Here is a 15,207-nt window from a genome sequence, read left to right on the forward strand (position 1 = left end):
TTTTTTTTTTTACCTATTTTCAATTGGGTTGTTTGTTTTCTTATTGCTGAATTTCAAGAATTCTTTGCATATCTTAGATACACATCCTTTATCGGCTATATGTTTTGCCAGTGTTTTCTTTCAGTTTATGGATTATCTTCTCATTATCTTAGAAGATTTTTTCACAGAGCAGATGTTTTTAATTTGAATAAAATCCTACTTACTGATTTTTTCTATGGATTGTTCTTTTGGTGTTGTATCTAAAAAGTTATTGCCAAACCTATGGTAACTTAAATTTTCTCCTATGTTATCTTCTAAAATTTTACAGTTTTGCATTTTACTTTTAGGTATATAACCCATTTTGAGTTATTATTTGTGAAATATGAAAAGTCAATGTTGAGACAAACTTTTTTGCCTTTAGATGTCTAGTTGTTCTTCTAGCACTGTTATGGTCTCAGTATATCTCCCCAGATTTGTGAGTTAAAGCTTAATAGCCAATGTGACAGTATTAAGAGGTGGAGTCATTAGAAGGTGATTAAGTCCTGAGGGCAGAGCCCTCGAGGATGGGATGAGGACCCTTATAAACAGGCTTGAGGGAGTGGGTTTCCTCTCTTCTCCTTTTCTGCTACAGGAAAACACAGCATTTGTCAACTGTTTTGACCTTCCGCCCTTTCACCATGTGAGGATACCTAGAGGGTGTCATCCATGAGGAAAGGCGCCTTCACCAGACACTGAACCTGCCAGCACCTTGATCTTGGTCTTAAACTTCCCAGCCTCCAGAAGTGTAAGCCATACATTTCTGTTGTTTATACACAAGTTGTGCAGTCTTAGATGTTTCGTTATAGCAGCACAAATGAACTAAGAGAAACACCATTTGTTAAGAACACTGTCCTTTCTCTATTAAATTGCTTTTGCTCCTTTGTCAGAGATACATCTACTGTAATTTTGTGGGTATATTTCCAGACTCTCTATTCTGTTCCATTGATCTACTTGTCAGTTTTGTAGACCCAAATATGAACATTAGATAGTCGCATAGCCTGGCTGACTAACCACTATTTGGAGTATCTTAGTTCTTATTTTCTGGGTGACAAACTTTAAGAAGAGTCTGTCATGAAGTAGAGTATGTTCTTGCATTATTCTAATAATAATCACCCTGTTGTGAAGGTAGTGCTGAGACCTCAATATCATAAGACAGTATAGATAATGGAAAAACTCAAAAGCTAGAAAAGCGGAGGAATTAATGTGAACACATGATAAAAAGTGGAAAATATTGGCCAGGTGCAGTGGCTCATGAATGTAATCCCAACACTTTGGGAGGCCAACACGGGTGGATCATTTGAGGTCAGGAGTTTGAGACCAGCCTGGCCAACATGGTGAAACCCCATCTCTACTAGAACTACAAAAACTAGCTGGGCGTGATGGCATACCCCTATAATCTCAGCTACTCAGGAGGCTGAGGCAGGAGAATAGCTTGAACCCGGGAAGCAGAGGTTGCAGTGAGACAAGATCATGCCATTGCACTCCAGGCCTGAGTGAGAGAGCAAGGCTCCATGTCCAAAAAAAAAAAAAAAATATATATATATATATATAAAATATGTATGTATATATAATGGGTTATGTAAAAGAAAATTTAGACATATTATGTATTTCCACAGATGATGTAACTAAGACTAATGTCTAAAAGTTAAAAGGAAAACATATTTTTATTAAATAAAGGTGGTTTTTTTTGCTAAAAATATACTTGAGGTATGTGACTCCTTTTCAATCATTGGATAGAATAAAGCAAATCCCTGGGGTATACTGTGGTAGAGTTGCTACATCAGATGGAATTTTAGGTTAAGAGACATCTGACCGGGCATAGTGGCTCATGCCTGTAATCCCGGCACTTTGGGAGGCCGAGGTAGGCAGATCACCTGAGGTCAGGAGTTGGAGACCAGCCTGGCTAACATGGTGAAACCCCCATCTTCACTAAAAATACAAAAAAAATAGCCAGGCATGGTGGCACATGCTTGTAATCCCAGCTTCTCAGGAGGCTGAGGCAGGCGAATCACTTGAACCCAGGAAGCAGAGGTGGCACTGAGCCAAGATCATGCCACTGCACTCCAGCCTAGACAACAGAGGGAGATTCCACCTCAAAAAAAAAAAAAAAAAAAAAGAGACATCCAAAGGTACCTCACCACTTGAAGTCTATAATTCTGTTAGAGCTCATCTGAAGAAATAGATTCTGAACATATGGTACTTGGTTGTGTATAGCCCTGAGTGGGAATTCTGAGCAGTGAGGGCAAGGTAGAAAGGACACAAAAGACTAGCTAGACAAAGAGAATGGACTGGTATAAAGTGAAAAAAAACACAAAAAAAACAGAAAATACAATTCCCTTACTACCACAAGTCTAAGTCTGCAAACATACCCTACAATGGTCTGTCATTAGCATGAATAGTAGATCCTTCATTCTCCTCACACCTATTGTGAAAGACAGCTCATTTTTTTCAAGGCTATTTTCTAGAAATAAGAATAGCTTTGAAAACACAAAGCAATTGGGTCAGAGCATTCAGGACTGGGACTGACCTCAAGAAAGTAAATTTGTTGTGGACTTTGGGACAGGATAGCTCGTAAGGACAGCTCACCTAGAATTTTATTCCAGTTTAAAATCAATGTCAAAACAATGCACCATTCAGCATCAAAAGGCTCATACCAGAAGGAATTTTAATTGCTGTGACAGAAAGAGACATCCATAAGCCAGTCAATGGGATAATATGACAAGTTATAACCCTTCTGTAAGAAAGCGTTTCTTTGGTTAAGGTCACTTATTAGCAAGGGGTGAATCTCTGGAAAGTAAATGGTTAGCAGGGTTTATTTTTTTTCTTTCATGTGAACCACCTAATAGGATTTTTTTCAGCACAGTGAATAATAACTAGTTGGTATTCTGTTCTCTGGTATAAATAAATTGAAACCGAATACTTTTTCTGTTTAAGGGTAAAGAGAAGATGACAATAGCCTCGTTCTGCTAAAAAAAAGAAAATAAAAGCCTTCATCACAATTAGGAAGACAAAAGAAATCAGCTTTGCAGATCATTAGAATTAAATTTGATACCAATTACACTGTCAAAAATGAATATAATTGAATTCAAGTCAGCAAGCTTTGACTATATTATTTATACAAAGATACTTAAAACTCAATTTAATCAATCTTATAAAGCCTGGGTGTAAATAACATAGTTAGAGTTGGCTGAAGAATTTCATCTAGAATGGAATCAAATTTTCCTTTGATATTCTATGCAAATAGGTCATATTCAGTGCTGTGGCTTCCAGTTTTTTTCTTAAATGTTAAAACAGTCATTGTAAGAGGTCTAGTAGACATATTTTCAATTATCTTTACTTTTATGTTGTTATTTTAAATATTTGTAACCAACACTTAAGAAATACTCCAATTAGGGATATAAATCCTTAAACCTGACTTGTGTTGAAGGAGGCACACTAACCTTGGTAAACAGACTCTTGCCATGCTGTAACCTGTGCTTCATTGACATAAAGCTGTAAACGTTCCTCCCTGTAAGCGAAACCGTCTACTCCATTCTTCCTATTTGTGTCCATCTGTGTAAAATATACATCCATCAGTAGAACACTTTCCACAGATAACTTTCCAAGACAGCAGAAGTTATTTTTATTGCCCCATTCAGATGAAGTTTTACTAGAACAAATTTTCATATTCTCCCTCTAAACAAATGCTATTTCTCAAGCAACATGGTTGTACCTGGCTCATTTTAAATTGTGACCAACCTTCTGATTCTGACAGAGTTAGTCCAATTGTCTGGCCATATTATTGGTGCTTATTAACTTGTTAAAAGAAACATATTATTCAATGAATATACTATGGGTCATTAATATAATGCCTACCCTTAGTTTTAATGAGTGAGAAAAATACAAATGAAGAAAAAAGACATTTTTTCTAACTTGCATAAAATGTCACTCTCTACTAATATTATTACAAAGAATGAAATGGCACAAACTTCATTTTTGTTATTCACCTGATTAAACAAGCAAATGTATGGCAACATGGTTTCATACATATTTTGTATCTGCACAGATTATTATAATAGTAATTTGCATTTTTTCCTATTTTAAATCCAACCTTTGTTTTTCCTTTGGCAAATGAAAACCCAAACTGCAGGGTTTTAAAATTATATTTGATGGAGTACATGAGGGAGATAAGAAAGATCTTGGACTACTAAATGAAGGCGCTTGCTATGAAAACACTGCTAATAAACAGCCTCCCACATAGTTCTTGGAGGTGAGCTCTCCACCCCACCAGAGCCCTATCATTTAATGACTTCTCCATAACTCACAAACTGTCTTCCCATTTGTAATGGAGAAAGGGCAGAAACTCTAAGGAAAACGTAAAGGTTGCAAAGAGATTTCATGTGTAAAGCCAGTTCCACTGGAGGCTGCAGTGATGTGTTCAGGCTTCTGAAGCTGTATCCATTCTCCCCAGTGGTAAAAAGATAAGAATACTTAGGTGAGAGCTATCTAGGACATGGAAGTGAGGAGCAGTGACCTGTCTGTCCTGCATCCAGCATCACTGCTGGATGATTCCTGCCAGGTGAGAGGAACAAGGAGTCAGAAGTGATGTAACACATCCAAGATAGTTTGTGATGTAGAATATGAAGATATATCAAATTTTAAGTTAAATCTTAACAGCGTAAAGGTCATAGATGGACGCCTGGCAGGTAGAATCCAAAAGAGAACATCCAACCTAAACAGCGAACATTTAGCATTTACTATGAAAACCTTCTGTCCCAAATTACTTCTTTGACCTTTCTAGAATAGGTATCTTCTCTGAGAGAGCTGGTGCTTTTGAAGTAAAGGCCAAGGTTTCCATCCTTGTATGAACCACTTGGCTTCCGAGGAAAAAGGATAACAGGACATAAGACAAAGAAACAAATTTCACAAGAGTAATGACAAAGGAAAAGGTTTAGAATAACCTAAAGTGTATGCTATACTAACACAAATCGAAAACATATTGTTTCACAAGGCATAAGGATGCCCTTATTGATTGGTATAATGAGAAGTGAGTCATTTTTAGCATTTGAAAAATGACTAGAATTTCCAAACAATAGATAGTTTAGAGATATAAATATAACAAAGTGGAAATCGTCCAAAGTGAATATTTTCTTAGGACATAAACAAACCCTCATTATAGGCTGAACCAAATTAATTTATGCATTTCATGTAGTCACTTAATAATTCATTCAAACATATGCCTGACACAATACTAGATACTAGAGATGCAAAAATAATCTTTCTTGAAAAAGACAGATGTCATTCACATATAATTAATTATAATTGCGTTAAATGCTACCAAGAAAAGAGAGAATGAAATGCATTGCTCTTTTGAAAAGTTATTGTTCTAGTCAAGAAAAGGAACTAAATTTGAAGAGAGAAAGAGGTAAAAGTAACTTCCTGCCAGGCTGACATTTCTATTCCATTCAACTTTTCTATTTATATGTCCTAGACTTAATCACTGAGACCTTCGACTCTCTCATTTAGGAATGTCTTTGCCTCCTTCAAGATTAGCTCAAATACTAGTTTCTTGTTGACACTTACTGGGATAGGTGGTAAGAACTAATCATTTCTGTTTCTTTACCTCTGTTGTGTTATATCTTTTGTAGTTCTTACCACATTTACTTGTTAACATTATTTTCCACTTGAGGATGGAGACCAATTGAAGGCACGTATGTTCAATCCTTCTGATGTCCAAGCATGTTTGTAGTGTTTTATGAGGTAATGTTTTTTGTCCTCTTATTTGTTCAATAGTAGGATAAATTATTTTATTAGTCGAATACTTTATAATTGACAGGATAAAAAAGTGGTGAATTAAGTATATGCCCACAGAAGGACTTTTTCACAAAATATTTTTCACCAATGTTTTGACTATTTGTGTTGCTTCATGAGACTATTTTCATATGGGAAAGTGAGAATCCTATTTATTTAAATATCATAAAATCATCCATCAATAATAGCAATTATTGATACCAATGAGAAGAATTTATTTGAAGCTTCTTTGAACATAAAAGTTTCTCAAACATACTTCATGAAGAAATATTCTTCAAAGTTTCCCCAAAACTATGCAAAGATTACTAATAAACCAAATGTAATAAAGAATTAATTTTCATAGATCAAAATAAATGCTCAGCTAAAATTATTTTCTATTTTCATGATTCTGGAAACAAAACCATGTATACACATGAAAGTTTCTTTCTGCATTAGCATGATTTTACTATGTTAGGAAAGCTTTGCCCAGGAAGAAAAAAGTTACAAATAATTATTATTAATTTCAGAAACTCCTGTAAGCCCATTTAAATGAACATTAGACTGTCGAACTTTTCAACAGATAGCATGGAAAGACTGTTTGCTTGCAAAAACTCTCTTTGAAACTCACTCCTTAAAAGCTTGTCTTACTATGTCCATCAATTCTAAACTATAATATGATGAACCTTACTGAAACCTAAACAAATACATTGCCTTAAACCAACATCAGAACCTCTTAAAAATCCTAACTTTGTGTCTGGGTGCAGTGACTCACGCCTGTAATCCCAGCATTTTGGGAGGCCAAGGTGGGCAGATCATGAGGTCAGGAAATTGAGACCATCCTGGCTAACACAGTGAAACCATGTCTCTACTAAAAATACAAAAAATTAGCCAGGCGTGGTGGTGGGTGCCACCAGCTACTCGGGAGGCTGAGGCAGGAGAATGGCGTGAACCCGGGAGGTGGAGCTTGCAGTGAGCCAAGATGGCGTCACTGCACTCTACCCTGGGCGACAGAGCGAAACTCCATCTAAAAAAAAATCCTAACTTTGTTGTTTGCTTCTGAAATTCTATCAAGATTATGTGAAGGCGGTGATATTCCTTACCATGATTAGCAAAAAACTCAACTTTTTCTTATCAACAGGTAATTTTGGTAGCATTTTATCCATTTTTTATTGAATGACTAAAAGATTCTTTCTCATTAACCAGCTAGGATTGTTACACACCAGTCGAACATATTGTTTCCCAGATCAGGTATGAGTTCAACAAATTTCAGAGTGGGGGAAAACATAGAAGTTTAAAAAGTGGCATTTGGTATTTTTATACAGTGTATGAAGCTGGGCTGTCATAAAGTGGATAGTGTTTGAAATTTCAAATAAAAAATATTTAGGCTTTTATTTAAATATAAAAATTGATACCAGATAATTTTCTTTGATAACTTAATAATTTGGAGTTTATACAGGAATCTTTTTTTCCACTCAGATAAAAAGGTTGCAATCTTGTGCTCTGAAACCATGGAAATAATAAGTTTCCATTCTGAAGTCATCCTAAATCACTTTACGTAGTTGTCCTTTATGAATACTTGTACTCTGTGATGTAACAATTCTTCACTTGATTCTCTTACACAACTTCCCAGAACACTAATATTTTGGCCATTTACATAGCTTCAAGTAGCTGAAACAGTATTGTCTTTGGAAACAGTAAGTAACAGTTTGTAAGTAAATGGGAACTTTACAGATGGACCTGGGTTTTACTCTTCATTTTGATTTGTACTGAATTTGCTATCATTGAAAATTAAGTAATCTTTCTAAGCTTTCGTTTCCTCAACTGCAAGATGAAGACAATACAACTGAATTCCTAGATTTGCCTTGAGGATGAAATGAAATGTGAAATATAAAGCATCTAGTACAGGGCCTGGAGTGTAGGAGGCACTAAGTCATTGATAACTATTTTAATCTCTGTTATTTGCCATCTTATCCGTGGGCTTCACTTTGAAGAGGGCAGTATCTTCTGCTGAATTACTCTACTTTTTTGCTATGATGTGCCTACTCTTCTACCGTTTCTTTAACTAATATTCCTTTCTTCCAAATTATTCCATGTAAAATGTACTCTCTCAGAGCCTACATTAAATTGTTGAATGAGCATCAGCTTACTGCAGAGCTATAAACCTTGGTTTAACCTGCTATCCAAATTGTGTGCCAAAGGCATTGCCTGAGTTAAAATTTTATTTAATCTTTTCCTGAATGTATTGAATCCCCTTATTTTAAACCATAGCAAATTGAATATAACATATAATCCTATGTATTTTAAAATTTTTCAATCTTTATTCTCTTATGCAGTTTAAGCAATACAGTTTAACAATTCTATGCTCTGAGATTTCACAACACACATACCTAAGACATCTTATGGTCCATAATAACTTTTCCAATATCTTATTTCAAATGGTCTACAATGAAGAATTGACTTTTCTTTGTTCTCAAGCAAAGGACCTTTGGTAAGTTTCCAAAACATAAACGCATGTAAGTAAATGGGAACTTTAGAGGTATAATCAATCAGTGATTCAAAATATCCTGTTAGGGATACCTCTAATGGCTATTTTTTCCACATGTCTAAAGGCATCATGCCTTCTTTGTATGTGAAAACAATTCTATCAATCTACCACAATCAGTACAACATTTGTTGGCTTTCCAACAGTGACATTAGAATTATACATTCTAGAAGATACAAATTAGAAGGACTTTGAAGTTGATCTAGTCCAGATAACTTGTAAGCAGCTAGAGGTTCAAGGACTTGCTCAAGTTCACACTACCCATTAATACGGATTCAGAGATTCATCTGTAGTACTCTGATTCTATAACTCCCAGGCCAGCACCATTTCTACTTTACTTCAGATTTGGTTTGATCTATGCTGTTTCTCACTGTCTCTGCTGAATTAATGACACACATTTGTGAGATAGATGGCCAGAGCTACTGTCATTTTTCTAAAGAGATGTCCATCTGCCCTCTTCAGTTCAACAGAAGCCATGCAAACTTTTCTTTCAATGTCTTCTTTACTTTTGTCAAGCCTGGGAAAATGAGAAAAAGTCTGAGTGCCAGGCATTGCATTGATTTCATTGGAAAGCCTGTTCAGCATAAACAGCAAATAGTTGTTGAACTCTCACTTTGCTTATAGTATACTTTATCATCTTCACTTTTTCTCATTCTGCTGGGTGTCTCCCTCTCGATTTTTATGTCTTTTCTAAAGAATATCTTTTGTTTAAAATTATTCTCAGTTTTTCTGCCCCCCAAACATAAGCCATGTGTGAGTTTTATTTTATACACAGGCATTTGCTTGTGGGGAAATGTAAACTTCACATACTGGTTATACTTCATATGGTTACTCCTTCATATAGTGAAACTTCATATGGTAGCCTCCTTCATGAGACAAGGTGATGAAACTGCCTTCTGCAAGACACATTTTTTTAAAATTCAGTATCAAGCAAACATACTGTAGCTGTATTACTTTCCTATAAGTGAGTAATGTTGAAAAGAAAAATTTCACAAAGTTGCTGTGGCCATCATGAATATGGGACAAAAGGGGGTGCAAAGAAAGACCAATTCAGTGCTAAATGGTTGAGTCTGGGTGAGGAATAATGATGACTGGAAGAGTGTAGTAGTCTTGAAGATCATGATCAGTATAAGGATTTGGGAAAACACAACCAAAGGATTTGCTGGTGGACTGGGTATGGGGCTTGAGGGAAGAAAAGCAGAAACATAATGTCTACTCTTCAGTTTTTAACAAATTGTGCAATTTCAAGTGAAGATATCAGGTTGGCCATTGGCTCTATGGCGTTGAAACTCCTGGGAAGAGGTGGGAGGCATCAATATTGATGGTATGTTACCAATGTCATTGACTAGGTCACACAGAAATAGTGAAGAAATGGAGATGACAGAGCTAAGTACTGAGCAAAAGGAGGTAGACGGGATCTGTGAATAATAAAATTTACAATGAGAATGCATTTTGGAGCGAGGAAATTGTCAGCTGTGCCAAATGGTGCTGTGAGATTGGTAAAGTGAGGGCAGAAGAATGCCCATTGGTCTTGGCAACTAGACTCTCATTGATGATCTTGACAAGAAAAATTTTAGTGATGTGATAAAGAGGGATGATCAATTGAGGTAAAAGTGAAGAGAGAATGGAAGCAGAGAAGGAAAATGGTGTTAGCAGGAAGAAAATTAGCTCAAGAAGTTCAGAAAGGGTAAAAATAATGAGGTTGTAGCTGATAAGGTAGTTACTGCTAAAGGAGTTAGATTATTTTTATTTTTTACAACAAATAAATAGATAAACAGAATTATACAATGTGACTCATTCCAAATTTTTGATTTGTAAAAAATTTGTAATTTTATTTTGTCTACTGTTAATCTTGCCTGTTCATTAGGTGACACCTGCCAGCTAGAGGAGAAAAGTTAATTAAATATCCTTTTCAGGTTAAAATCTAGTCTAATATGATGATTTAAATCATCCTACTGATAAAGATTTCTAGAAGAAAAGAATAATCATGTTCTTATGATGCCTCCCCCAGCTTCCTTCTAATATAGTTTCTATCTTTTGTGTATGGAAGGTGGGTGTTGCTTTTGCATCCCTGTGGTGAAGAAGAAGACTCAGATCTTGCGTAGTTTCTTCTTTTCTGGTTGATGGCCCTTTATTCTGGGTATTTAATGCTGAAGTCTGGGCTCTAACTCAAAGTCAGCTTACTCTTGCAGGATCAATTGTCCCTGGCTGTCTGAGTATGGACTCTCCAAGTCCTTAAGCCTGTCTCCTACCTCTAGTCCAGTGCTGGAGACCAGTCAATGTGAAAAAGTCATTTTATGAAGCAAGGTAGGCCCCACAGAATACCCCTAGGCTATCAACATAGCATCCATGCACCCCATACACTGAGGGCACATCCAGATATTTAAACATCAAGAGCACTCTCTGGTAACCTGACCATATTGCAACCCCAAGTTGGTAAACTTAGGCCTTGGTTTGGTTTGCAAAGCCAGTGAGTCAGAATTGGTCTTCTTTCCTAAGTTATAAACGCAGAGCCTCCAGTACTATTGGTGATACTTGCATTTATTCAATGCATTGGATTTTACAGTCCACCAAAGCCAGAGAGAAAAATGTTTACTCACATCTGGAATTATCCTGTCATCCTGAGTCAAAAAAAAAAAAAAAAAAAAAAGCATGCTTTGTATCTATTCCCCCCTTTTTATGGCCACGTTTAAATTCACCTCTCTATGCTTTTTTCTAAGTATGCAAAAGGAAAGGACTTTAACTCTTCACTTTATCCTCTAGGCTGAATAATTCCTCAGACCAGTGTTAAGAAAGGTAAAAGCCTAAAGTTCATTATCTATATTTAACCTATTGTCCTTCCTATACATTTTAATATGTTGGTGAGAATAATCAAGTAGAGGAAAAGAAACCAATGATGGAAAAAAGAATGATAATTCTAGGAGAAAAGAGCTTGAGTAGGGAAGAAAAGATGGAGTCTGCAACACAAATGGATGTGTTGATTATTGATAGGATCAGAGACACTTCATCCATTTGAACAGCACACAAATGGGAAGCATAGGTGAATATGCAGAAGGGTGGGAAATGTAATGGAAGACATAGGGAAGCCTTCACATCTGATTCCATCTGTGTTTTCTGCGAGATATCTTATGTTTTCTTACGTCATCACTTGAAATCGAAAAGAGAGAGTGCCAGAGAATTTCACTCTAAAGAAAAGATGAGAAATATTTTATAATTTTACCTTATTTCATGTGTAACACATTTCTCCCCCTTGAAATGCTGCATATTTCTTAACTTTTTCACAGCCTTGCCTGCTTTATGACTAATGTCAAAACCTCAATACTTTTTTTAAATAAATGTTTAACTGTTCCAGTCATTTAAAAAATACAAAACAAAATAAGTTATAAATTTATACCTTTTATGTGTTAGCAAAAAAGGTTATAATACTCAGTGATGGCAAGGTAACTTACTTGTAACTTACATTGCATTAATGCAACTGAAATAAGTAAAAATGTTTTATTCATTCAGTTACTAATTTATTTGTTAACTATTGACTATATCTTATGTGCTAGGCATTGTTTTAGGCACTAGGAATGTATCAGAGAATAAAACAGATGAATATCTCTGTCCTTGATGAGCCTTCTTCCTAGTGGGAAGAGAAGATAGATATTAATATTGGTAATAAAATATCAAAAATAAAGACTAATGATTACCAGTTGTGGACTTGTTATATCCCAAATACATTTATTGAATATTCTACTTATTATATCATTTGATGTTGAAAATAACTCCATTATGAATATTAAGAAGGGAAGCTGTTAATTAGCAAACCATATAGAGTAAGCTTAGTTAGTAGTAGTAAATTACAGAACATGCAGATCATAGAGCTACTGGTAAGTCAAGAACAGAAAACCAAATAGCAGTAGAAATGGCTAGAGTAGGAAGTGAGAGAAGCTTCTGGCCTGCAGACAATACTCAGAAGTATTGAGTCCTGGCCTCTGAACCAGGCACTTTCACAGGCATTGTAAATACCCTGGGTTGTGTAATTCTCACAAAAGCCCTAAGACAAGGTATTGTTATCCTCATGTCATGGATGAAAAGACTGGAGGTTATAAACCATGCAAGATCACACAGTACCTGGCAGAATCTCTTTCTCTGCAGCTTGGCGCTTCTGTCTTTCTCACATACTCAGAAAAAACGCAGCAGGGAGGCTATTTTTTGAGGAATAATATATTAAAGTACATGGGAGGGGGAAAAAAAAGCCTTCCTGGCATTGCCAAAGATGATAGCGTGAATGAAAATAAAATTGGAGAACACATGGCTGCTGATGGAGCTTATAAAGACCATGCAACATATGTGGGAAGATGGAAGAAGATAGAAAGAGATAATAATGAATGAAAAGTAGGACAGTGGATTAGTTCAGCAAGTTTACACACTGACCACTGGGCCGGGCATGGTGGCTCACGCCTGAAATACCAGCACTTTGGGAGGCCGAGGAGGGTGGATTGCTTGAGCTCAGGAGTTCGAGACCAGCCTGGGCAACATGATGAAACCCCCTCTCTACTAAAATACAAAAAATTAGCCGGGCATGGTGGTGGGCTCCTGTAATCCCAGCTAGTTGGGAGGCTAAGCCGAAGAATCGCTTGAACCTGGGAGGCGGAGGTTGCAGTGAGCCAAGATCACACCGTTGCACTCCAGCCTGGGCGATAGAGCGAGACTCTGTCTCAAATGACAACCACCACCAAACGAAAAAGCTACTGACTTCTGTACACTCAGGTTCCACGTATCCACCATCCAATCTATTTAAAAAGTTATTGGTGGTCAAAACTAAAACTTGACCCGGTGGAGTGGCTCACGCCTATAATCTCAGCATTTTGGGAGGCCAAGGTGGGTGGATCACCTGAGCTCAGGTGAAACCAGCCTGGCCAACATGGAAAAACCCTGTCTCTATTAAAAATACAAAAATTAGCCAGGTGTGGTGGCACACGCCTGTAATCCCAGCTACTCGGGAGGCTGAGGCAGAAGAATCGCTTGAACTCGGGAGGCGGAGGTTGCAGTGAGCTGAGATCGTGTCACTGCACTTCAGCCTGGGTGAAAGACTGAGAAACTGTCTAAAAAAAAAAAGAAAAAAGAAAAAAAGAAAGAAAAGAAAAAAAAAGATGCACAATAAAACAACAACAAAAACCCCTAAAACTTGCCGTTATAATACAGGTCTATAATGTCTGAGAAATTTAACTATATATAGTAAATGAAAATTCTTTATATTGTGTGGTCATTATTCTAAAGCAATTTATTTTTGTTAAAATTCTCAGTTTCTGAATCTGAGCATGACATAGATTAAATCAAACTGCCTTAATTTAGAGAAATTCTATGCATATTTATGTTCAGGTAGGCAGGTGAGGACACCTGCATTCCTACCCATGGGTAGAAACAAATGTGTGTTACAGAATTACTATTTCGCTCAATTCCCCAATACTTCCATTTTACCACCATCTCTCTTACCTGGATTTCTCCCAGGCACTTAATAGTCTCTTAACAGATGTCCTTGCCTTTCCTTTTCCCACACCAATCTATTCTTATCTTACTAGTTAAAGTAATATTGCTAAAATATGACATGATGTCACTCCTCTGCTTAAAATCTTGCAGTGTTGGGCTGGGTGAGGTGGCTCACACCCGTAATCTCAGCATTTTGGGAGGCTGAGGTGAGCAGATCACCTGAGATCAGGAGTTTGAGCCCATCCTGACCAACATGGAGAAACCGTGTCTCAAAATACAAACTTAGCTGGGTGTGGTGGTGCATGCCTGTAATCCCAGCTACTCGGGAGGCTGAGGTAGGAGAATTGCTTAAGCCTCAGAGGTGGAGGTTGTGGTGAGCCAAGATCACGCCATTGCACTCCAGCCTGGGCAACAAGAGCAAAACTCTGTCTCAAAAAAAAAAAAAAACAACTTGCAGTGTTGCCCCATTTCATTCAGATTCAAGGCCCGTAAGACCTTACATGTTTGTGTGTTCATAGCTTTTATTATGTTCCATTCCTTTCCTCTGTGTATACCCCTTTCCAGCCATACTCATTCCCTACCCATTTCTCTAACATGCCAGGTAGCCTCTCACATTAGAGCCTTTGTTCTAGTGGCTGGTTGTCTCTGCTTAGAAGACTGTCCCTCAGATATCTACATGACTAATACATGACTGTATGATATCTTCCTGCCTCCTGGTATACCTTGTTCTGTTATCTGAATGTCACTTTTTCCATGAGGCCACTCCAGCTCCATCTTAACTTTGCTCTACTTCTTAGATACTTATATTGGTTTATTATAATAACTGCACATTGTCTATTTTCCCCTGCAAGAGTACTGCTCTAGATGAAAGGAATCTTTGTTTGTTTCAGTAGGTGCATGTTAATTGCTAGGTATGTAGTAGACGTTCAGTAAATATTTCATAAATGACTGACTTTTATGTCAGTTACTAATGTTTCATTGCTGAATACAGTGACCTACCTACAGCTGGTACTCAGTAAGTACAGGGACTGATTGATTTTCTAAGCTTTGTAGGTGAATTCACATCTCCCTGATCTAATTTTCCTGGGATGTACAGTGACACATACCTTTCCATTTGTCTCCTTCTTATGGACAGACCTCTTTATTCTCCTGATATTTTGAATTTAGGCATATCATTAAGTTCTGCTGAGTGAAGACACCGGGCTTGGACAGTAAATTTCTCTCTTTACTCCTTGCTTGTCCTAAACCAATGGTTGCCTGAGAACACTTACCACTTGTGTCGATTCATGGGGGAGAGGTGGAGAAGGGTAGGCCACCGTGTTTCAATTCCTTATCATTCCACTCACACATTTCTTACTTTATCTTTTATACACATATATACCTCAGTACACAAATACATACTA

The sequence above is a fragment of the Chlorocebus sabaeus genome, chromosome 14 (genome assembly GCF_047675955.1).
Source record: "Chlorocebus sabaeus isolate Y175 chromosome 14, mChlSab1.0.hap1, whole genome shotgun sequence".
Classification (NCBI taxonomy): Eukaryota; Metazoa; Chordata; class Mammalia; order Primates; family Cercopithecidae; genus Chlorocebus; species Chlorocebus sabaeus.